At 43.2% G+C, this 9,783-nt stretch overlaps 1 non-coding gene across 1 annotated transcript; it reads right to left on the bottom strand.

Annotated features, from left to right (window-relative positions):
* Positions 1-698: 698 nt before the first annotated feature.
* Positions 699-771, bottom strand: TRNAA-AGC (transfer RNA alanine (anticodon AGC)). The gene has a single exon. It is a non-coding gene; the product is annotated as a tRNA-Ala (tRNA).
* Positions 772-9,783: the final 9,012 nt, after the last annotated feature.

The following is a 9,783-nucleotide window of genomic DNA, read 5'->3' as shown; positions in this document are numbered from 1 at the left end:
CCACAATAATCCCTACCCCATTTCTTGATCTGATTTTTCCCGTATACCACAGCTTAAATCCTGAGTTGTCCAATTCTTTCACTTTTTCACCTGTCCACTTAGTTTCTTGTAGGCACATAAAATTGATCTTCCTCCTCACCATAACATCCACTATTTCCATAGATTTTCCAGTAAGTGTGCCTATATTCCATGTACCAAAGCGAATCCTCCTGTCATGAACTAGCTTCTTTACCCACACCCGTTCACGAAAATGTGGGAACCCTTGCTTACTTTTCACTACATCCGGGCGGCGATGCAGCGGCCCTTGCTCTTTTGACACTGTACTCGAGCCATACAGCGCGTTGCTTCCGGGCAACGACCTAGCATTCACATTATTACGTAATTGATCCATGTCATAGAGATTCGACAAAGTTTAACGTTGGCTGTCGAAAGCCTAACACAACCCTCTCCTTTTATCCGGGCTTGGGACCGGCTAAGAATAGCAAAGCTACCCTAGGCAGGATTAAAAACTACGTACCCCATTGCCCAGAGGCTCCTCGCTATGCGAAGGTATGGGGGAGGGATGCTGTACGCAGCCTTACCCTTGCATATGCAAAGAGGCTGTTTCCGGATTCGAACCCATGACCAACAAGTCACCAAGGCACAACTTTACCGCTGCACCAGGGCTTGCCCTCAAAAAAGTTAATAAATGAAGAAAGTGGAGATGCGGGGTATCGATCCCCGTACCTCTCGCATGCTAAGCGAGCGCTCTACCATCTGAGCTACATCCCCTATGACCCTAAATAATCATATTTCACTTAATATGGGTGAGAGGGAAGAGAAAAAAAGAAGAAAGTCAAGTCCTATATGCCTCCGTAACTTTTCCGTAAATTACGAAAGAAGGGGGGTGAACTTATCAAAATGGAGGGTGCAAATAGCAATTTTTGAAATTTTGAATTTGGGCCTTCCAGAGTATTTTAGAAGCCGTTTTGCTTCTTTTAGAAACAACCCAGCTTGCCTGGGCGAGCTGCGCGGTAACCTCCTCCGCCTTTTTCCTATAAATAGACGAAAGGGGGTTGTTCCAATGATCCCCTCATCCGCCTGGCTATGCATTTCAGCTGTTTTGGGTTAAAAGAATTGTTTCCGTGAAGAAAATCCAAGCCGAGGTGTTTCCGTAATGCTTTCGAGACGTTTCCGTGATCAAATCCGTGAAGGTTTTCCGTCGTTCTTCACTGTTCTTCATCCGTTCTTCGTTCTTCAACGGGTAAGTTTTTCGAATCTGAGTCTTTCAATTCATTTCCTCTTTTTTAGCTTTCATCTTCATTTCGTTCATTTTCGGTTTTCTTTTCTTCTGTTTTTAATGCGTTTTGACCGATCGTTTAAGCCATTATCTCGCCTAATAAATGATAAAATCAATTTCAACCGATCATTTGTGTTGTAATATCGTTTAATCACTTTTAAAACAAAATCTAACTGATCGTTCACGTTGTAACCTCGGTTAAACCAAAAAAAGCAAAATAATAATAAAATAATCAAAATATCTTGAAAATAATAATAAAATAATCAAAACATCTTTGAACAAAATAATAAAAAAAATCAATCGGACATTTTTCTTTGGAAGTTTCCTTGAATGAATTGACTAATAACCAAAGTGAAACTAAGGCTAAAATCAACTCACAAATCAAGCTTTGTCTGCAAAAAATCACTAAAAAAACTGTTTTAAGGTCCAATGCCTTAAACGGTCCTCTTTTCTTTTATCGGTTAACATGGACCGTTCAAAAGCATAAAATCAACATGTAACTTTACCGCTTTTGAAAGAACTACGTAGGTCTAATTTCCTTATCACAATTGAGGAATACGTAGGATCAAGGGAAATACCCTTGTCGACCACAAAAAGATAAAAAATACAAAAAAGGCATAAAAAGACATAAAAAACGTAAAAGGGAAATAAAACAAATTGAAGTCATATTTGCACACTTGATTAAAGGCTGCCGTCCCTTGTGACGGGCGCATGGGGTGCTAATACCTTCCCCGTGCGTAAATACAACTCCCGAACCTTTCACACTTAAAGTTCATAGACCACGTCTTTTCAGTTTTTCTGACGTTTTCCTCGAATAAACGATGGTGACGACTCCGCGCATTTTCCTTTCTTGGAAGACGCACCTGTGAGACCTCGCGTCGCCCTCCCACCGAGGGGCTGGTTGCGACAATCGGCGACTCCGCTAGGGACTGTTTTTAGAGAGTTAGGCCTTCTAATCTTGTGCAATATCATGACTTCCTCTTTTTTCGGTTTCCTTTTATTTGTCTTACATTCTTGTATATAACTCTTTGATGCTTTTAGTGTGTTTTTGAAATGTATGCATGAGATAAATATTTATTCATTTGATGCACATAAACACCAACACTATTTGTACACACGATAAGTTGAAAAGGGGCCCTATACCCGGGTCCATGGGAACATAAAGAGTGGAGGTGAATTTGTGGTCATGTTGGGTCTCTGACTTGCTTGATAACAGTGAACCCTCATCTAGAGTTTTTCTCTTTGATAACATATTGTTGCTAGTAGTCCCTATTGCCGCAATATGTTTTTCGAAGGGGATGATACCTCTAGAAACGATCAAGAGAGATATGACCACCTTGGGAATTATCACTAAAAGCCTTTTAGTTCCTCCTGTTTAGGTCCCTAAAATAGGGGCACGAAGCAAACACGTTGCGTGCCTTTTAAACACTGTCATGCATATAACCTAAATGTCATGTACGCCTTTGCTGTATGATTATTTGAGGATATTTCCATGTTGTGTACATCCCCGTGTTACGCTTTTGCGCGTCTGCATCATGTCGTCACACATGCATTGTATGTTGGTCTCGTCTTTTGTCACGGGAAGCTGGAATGTCCATACCACCTTCTTAACTGTACACATGGGGCACTGCGCCCCCAAATGCGCAAGTAAGAAGATATGATTTTTCGGTCTCTCGTGTCCGTAAATGCATTCATATCATGCACCGCATAAGCATCTCTTCAAGGCATCATAATGAACATATCGTTCCTGCATTTGTCCGTTATCATATTCCAGCATCACATTTTGCATGAGTCATTGCATCATCATGCATATGCATTCAACATACTTTTTGTTCAACAAACTGCATACCTTTTGTTTTCATGCATGATCCTTGCATTTTCCTCTGCAAAACAAAAACAAAAAAGGAAGCATGAAGATTCACGTTGCATTCTTAGTTGCATATGTTAGGTACCGTGAGCCAACCATGTTGGGATCATAAACCCATTTCTAAAAATAAAAAACAAACAACAAAACAAAATGATTGAGCATGGTACCTAATGCATGATGTCTCTTCGGGCATCTCAATCTCATAAATACATTTTCCATGCATAGCATGCGTATTCCCGAGTCTTTCATCCCTATGAAATGTTGTTGAAGTATTGGCGATCAGAATTGCCATTCCTTGGATTATGGGGTTGAACCAAGCTCATGCTTTTGCGAAAAAGGTTCATCAAGTCAAGTTGAAGTATGGAAGTAACCATCTTGCAAAAAATTGGGGCAAAAGATGGATCAGGTTACATCGCTACTTCGTCTACTGCCAAATACATTTAGGACTATTGATGTCCCTGTTACTTCCAGTTTCACTTTGACCAAGATGTCATGGACCATGTTGAAAATCTAAATTGATTCAACCCCATGTCCTACGTAAAAATTTGCAATACTTCAACCGTGTATCATTTGCATACATCCATGCTTTTCATTGGTTGCATTGCTCATTGCATTCTTTCCTTGAAAAAAAACGAACTTAATCATTGTTATAAAAAAGAAAAGAACATGCTTTATGGTGCCCTTATCGAACCCGTGCTAGAGCTAGAGTAATGGGTGAAGTAAAGGAGGTGCAAGGGCAGATGAAGACCGACATGGAGGCCATGATGAGCATGAAGAAGATAATGGAAGCCAATGCAGTTGCAATTACCGCTACCAGCACTGTTGCTAAGGTGAACCAGATGCTCCCATCTGGCCTCAACCAAATAAATCATCCAACCTCAGTTATGGTAGGCAAAGATTTGGGAAGTACGAGCGGCCCCCATTATGTGCAAATTCAAAACAAGCACGCCTTCACGCCATATGGCTTGCCTTCCAACTATACACCACCCAATATGGCGTACACTCCCGGTGAGGATGTCAATAACTCCATCTCCCATACTCATTGAGAGCCAACAACCTCGTCATGCACATGTCTCTCAAACCGCGGGGGAGACACATGAAATTCCCCACCACAATCTAGCCGACTTTGAGCCTTGGCTCGGATATGCCACTGAAGGACAAGTAGTTGGTGGTATACCCCTGCAAAACACTTTGGAGGGCCCTCAGTATCACCCACAACCACACCTCTTGCATTCCACACCGGGTAAAAACCCTCATGCTATGGCAGAAATGGGAAAGTTGGATCATCGAAAGGAAAGGCTCAGGGCCATTGAAAGAGGTGAAGATTATGCCTTCGCTAACCTAGAAGAGTTGTTCCTAGTACCCAATATCATCACCCCTCCCAAGTTCAAGGTGTCGGACTTTGACAAGTACAAGGGGACTACTTGCCCCAAGAACCATCTAAAGATGTGTTGTCGAAAGATGGGAGCATACACAAAAGATAAGGAACTATTGATACATTTCTTCCAAGAAAGTCTTACTGGGGTAGCTGTTACCTGGTACGCTAACTTGGAACCTTCCCGAGTCCATTCTTGGAAGGACCTAATGGTTGCCTTCGTTAGGTAGTATCAGTACAATTTTGATATGGTTCCAGATAGGATGCAACTACAGAACATGTGCAAAAAGGGGCACAGATCTTCAAAGAATATGCCCAAAGGTGAAGAGACCTGGCAACCCAAGTGGCACCCCCAATGATGGAATGGGAGATGATAATTGTGATGGTAGACACATTACCAGTATTCTACTATGAAAGGATGGTGGGTTACACACCTTCAAGCTTTGCGAATTTGGTCTTTGCCGGCGAAAGGATCGAAATGGGTCTGGAAAGAGGCAAATTTGATCATCCTGCTTTGATAAATGCAAAAACTGGGGCAAATGAAGAGGATGAGAATGAGGGAGAAACCCTTGTTGTGACTGCCTTTCCTACACGACCAAATTTCCCATCAGCCCAACAATATCATTACTCAGCCAATAACAGTCCCTCTCACCCAATCATCCACAAAGGCCATCCCTAAATCAACCACAAAGCCTGTCTACCACACGTCCAATCACAAACACCACCTTTAGCACGAACCAAAACACCAACGAAGGAAGAAATTTTGCAGAAAAAAAAAGGCCTATAAAATTCACCCAAATTCCGGTGTCATATGCTAACTTGCTCCCATATCTATTCGACAATTCAATGGTTGCAATAACCCCAGCCAAGGTTCCTCAACCTCCATTTTTGTGAAGATAGGACTCGAACGCAACGTGTGCTTATCATGGAGGAGCCCCGAGGCATTCCATTAAGCATTGTAGGGCCCTAAAACGTAAGGTGCAAGGTCTAATTGATGCGGGCTGGCTGAAATTTGAGGAGAATCGCTTGTGAATCCTAACATTGACAAACGAAACCACACATGGGGCAGTTTTGAAAGCTGTTGTTAGATGTCTCTAATGACTCATCAGGAATTTTAAGTTTATGCCATTATTATAAACCACAGTTACAATGCTAAATAAAATGGATAAATTTGATATCTTTGTCCCTTATCCTCTCGTAATTACATCTTTGCTTCCACTAGAATGTGGGTGCAAGCCATTGGTTTGTTTGCTCGAGCGACCTGCGCTCCTGAGTTTGGACTTCCAAGACCATTCAATCAGAAATTACTCGTGCTACACATTTGGTGAGGATGCCGTAAATGACGAGTAAAGCAAAAAAAAAGTTCAAAAAGAAAAGAAAAAAAAGCATTTGATTGACTGTGTTTTCAAGTAAAATATAGACGTTCATGTGACCTCATTTTATCATTCCAAAAAGTTTGTCTTTTTTAGAGAGAAGTGAGTTATCAAGGATAGGAGTCATTTGACTTAATCCATCAACTGAAAAAATCCTTCAATTATTTCTCTTCCTTGGAAAATTCATTTTGCAAGAATCAACCGCTTCTTTCATTCTTCCTTGCTACAAGGTTGTGGAAACAAAACAACGATTGGTACCTCAAAGCCCTACACTGGGGCAATGAAAGGCACCATGCATAAACCTCAAGCAAACCTAGGGGCAGATTAGAAGTTCTCACCCAATAGGTTCCCTGCTACAAGGTCATGACGAAAGTCAACGATTGATACCTCAAAGCCCTACACTGGGGCAATGAAGGGCACCATGCATAAACCTCAAGCAAACCTAGGAGCAGATTAGAAATTCTCACCCAATAGGTTCACTGCTACAAGGTCATGATGAAAGGCAACGATTGGTACCTCAAAGCCTTACACTAGGGCAATGAGGGGCACTGTGCATGAGCCTCAAGTGAACCTAGGGGCAGATCAAAAGTTCTCACCCATCTATGTTTTTTAAACAAAAAAAGGGGGGACAAACCCTGGGATTTCAATGGATTGATTAAACATCAAACGGCTCCATTGCCCTCACTCCAAAATGGTCAAGTGACTAAATCAAACAGAACATACACTCTGAGGGAGTTCCCGGAGAGATTTGCAAAAGATAGGATAAGGTTGCATGAATTATCACCTTTTTCAAAAGGACAGTCAATCTGTGTTTTCTAAAAATTAAATCAAAATCAAAATCATAAAATAGGGAAAAAAATGTCATGAACATTGTACAACTTTCCATTACATTGCATTGTTTCATATGAAGTCCGCATTTACCAAATTTCACGACAAAAGTTGCATGCATCTGCATCCCTAAAATTCATGTTAACTGCATAGATTTCCTACATCTAATGTCCAGTCTTTTGAATTTGGAAATGACCAGCTCTCTCAATGAGTCAATCTCACGCTTTCTCATAAGGGTGGACCCTTGGGTACTAGTACCCTCACCTTCAAAGGACTACACGTCCTCGCCTTCAGAGGGCTACACGCCCTCACCTTTAGAGGACTGCATGTCCTCACCTTCGGAGGACTACATGTTCTCACCTTCAGAGGACTACACGTCCTCACCTTCAGAGGGCTGCACGCCCTCGCCTTTAGAGGGCTACGCGTCCTTGCCTTTAGAGGGCTGCACGTCCTCACCTTGGGTACTCGTACCCTCACCTTCAGAGGACTACACGTCCTCACCATCAGAGGACTACACGTCCTTACCTTCAGAGGGCTGCACGTCCTCACCTTAAGAGGGCTACACGCCCTCGCCTTCAGAGGACTTCACGTCCTCCCCTTCAGAGGACTGCACGTCCTCACCTTTAGAGGACTGCACATCCTCACCTTTAGAGGATTGCACGTCCTCACCTTCAGAGGGCTGCACGCCCTCGCCTTCAGAGGGCTACGCGTCCTTGCCTTTAGAGGGCTGCACATCCTCACCTTGGGTACTCGTACCCTAACCTTCAGAGGACTACACGTCCTCGCCGTTAGAGGACTGCACGTCCTCACCTTCAGAGGACCACATGTCCACACCTTCAGAGGACTACATGTCCTCGCCGCTAAAGGACTGCACGTCCTCACCTTCGGAGGACTACATGTCCTCACCTTCAGAGGACTACACGTCCTCACCTTTAGAGGACTACACGTCCTCGCCTTTAAAGGGCTGCACGCCCTCACCTTGAGAGGGTTGCACGTCCTCGCCTTTAGAGGGCTGCACGCCCTCACCTTTAGAGGGCTACGCATCCTCACTTTCAGAGGGCTCCACATTTGCGTCTTAAGAGAATTTAAGGTCCTCTGCCCTTAAATGCTTAACCGAGACTTGTGCTCCCAGTTATGGGGCCTGTAGTTTCCTTTTATCAGTTCCTGGGCCACCCCCAGATATTGGAGGGCGACCAACTGTGTGAGCACAACCAGAGAGGAAGGCTATCACGTAGCTACTATGCATACCGAGGCAAGATTTCACGCGTGTCGCTGCAAAGAGACGAGTGCGGGTCATGCGCACCAACATGACCACTCTTACACAGATATGGATGACGTTGCTACTTAGCAACATTCCACCCGACGACCATAATGCCGATCTCCCCCCTACGGAAGTATCAGTTGGTCTGTGCCATCGTGACATAGGTGAGTATGCATGTGGCTCAACTAATTTTTGATGTCATCTATTATTTGCAGGGATCACGCCCACGAGACACCTAGTGGACCCGGAGAAGTCCAACAGGGCCCTGGGGTTTCCAGCTCTGGTTACGGGCCTCTGTCCGTCCTACAGGGTGCCCGCCCCCCCCCAGCAAGGTCATGCCATCGTGACACAGCTAAGTATGCACGTGGCTTAACTGATTTCTGATGTCATCTATTATTTGTAGGGGTAGCGCCCACAAGACACCCAGTGGACCTGGAGGAGCCCAATAGGTCCCTGGGGTTTCCAGCTCTAGTTACGGGCCTCTGTCGGTCCTACAGGGCGCCCGTCCCCCCAGCAAGTTCATGCCATCGTGACATAGGTAAGTATGCATATCTCTCAACTGATTTCTGATGTCATCTATTATTTGTAGGGATCACGCCTGCAAGACACTCAGTGGACCTGGAGAAGTCCAACAGGGTCCTGGGGTTTCCAGCTCTGATTATGGGCCTCTATCAGTTCTACGGAGTGCCTGTCACCCCCTATAAGGTCATCAAGCCCCCTACTAACCGAGCTTTCATCAAGAAGTACTGCGCCCCCAGGCAGGCGCTGGGCGAGACACCACAGCAGCCTGGGGATAGCCGGTAGCAGGAAACAGACGCACCGCCGCCACCTCCAAGGCCCCTCAGCTCATCTACAAAAGCTGGAGCATTGCCTACGACTTGTGGTTGACCAGTAGGCGACCAAGTCCAAAGCCAAAGATAAGCAAAAGTACTAGGTCTGTGACCGACAAGTCATCACGCGTCCAGCTCAAGACGTTAAAGAAACGCTACTAGGAGGCAACCTAGTACCTTTTAAATCTATGCTTGTTATTTGATCACCTTTGTTTCTCCAGTCATAGTAGGACACACCTAGTTGTTCATGATCCTAAGAATTTAAATAAAACAAGCACAAGCTCGAAAGGTAGTCATACCTCATAAAATATATATATGTATGTTTAGGTAGCAAGATACCTTGGATATGCATGTATATAGCAAAAATACCTCACAATATATATATATTTGTATGTTTAGCTAGCAAGATACCTTGGATATGCATGTATGTGGCAAAAAAATACCTCGCAATATATATATATGTATGTTTAGGTAGCAAGATACCTTGGATATGCATGTATATAGCAAAAATACCTCACAAAAATATACATATGTTTAGGTAGCAAAATACCTCATGAAAAAAAAAACAAAAACAAAACAAAAACAAAAAGAGAAGAAAAAATATATCTTTCGACTGAAAAGCCAACAATCTTTTGAAGAGAAATTACTTCCAGCATTTCTTTGAAAAAAATTCACTGATCATAACTAGTTTTTTGAAAAAAATGTGTATACACCTGAAGGGTGAATGCTGTGAATGTAACACCCTGATATATATCTATATATTAATAATTATGTGTGATGTTTGATTGTATTTGTTGTATTATTTTATCCGTAATTATTTTATAGGAGGTTAATTTAGTTAATAGAGGGGTGTTGATAGATAAGGATCTAGCTTCTCAAAGAAGCCTCTTGAGAAAGCTTCTCAAAGAAGCCACGAGGAAGCCTCTTAATGAAGCTTCTTGAGGAAGCTACATGAATTGCCTCGGTAAAA

This window comes from Glycine max, chromosome 2 (genome assembly GCF_000004515.6).
Source record: "Glycine max cultivar Williams 82 chromosome 2, Glycine_max_v4.0, whole genome shotgun sequence".
NCBI lineage: Eukaryota > Viridiplantae > Streptophyta > Magnoliopsida > Fabales > Fabaceae > Glycine > Glycine max.
This window is presented reverse-complemented; position numbering and strand designations above follow the sequence as displayed.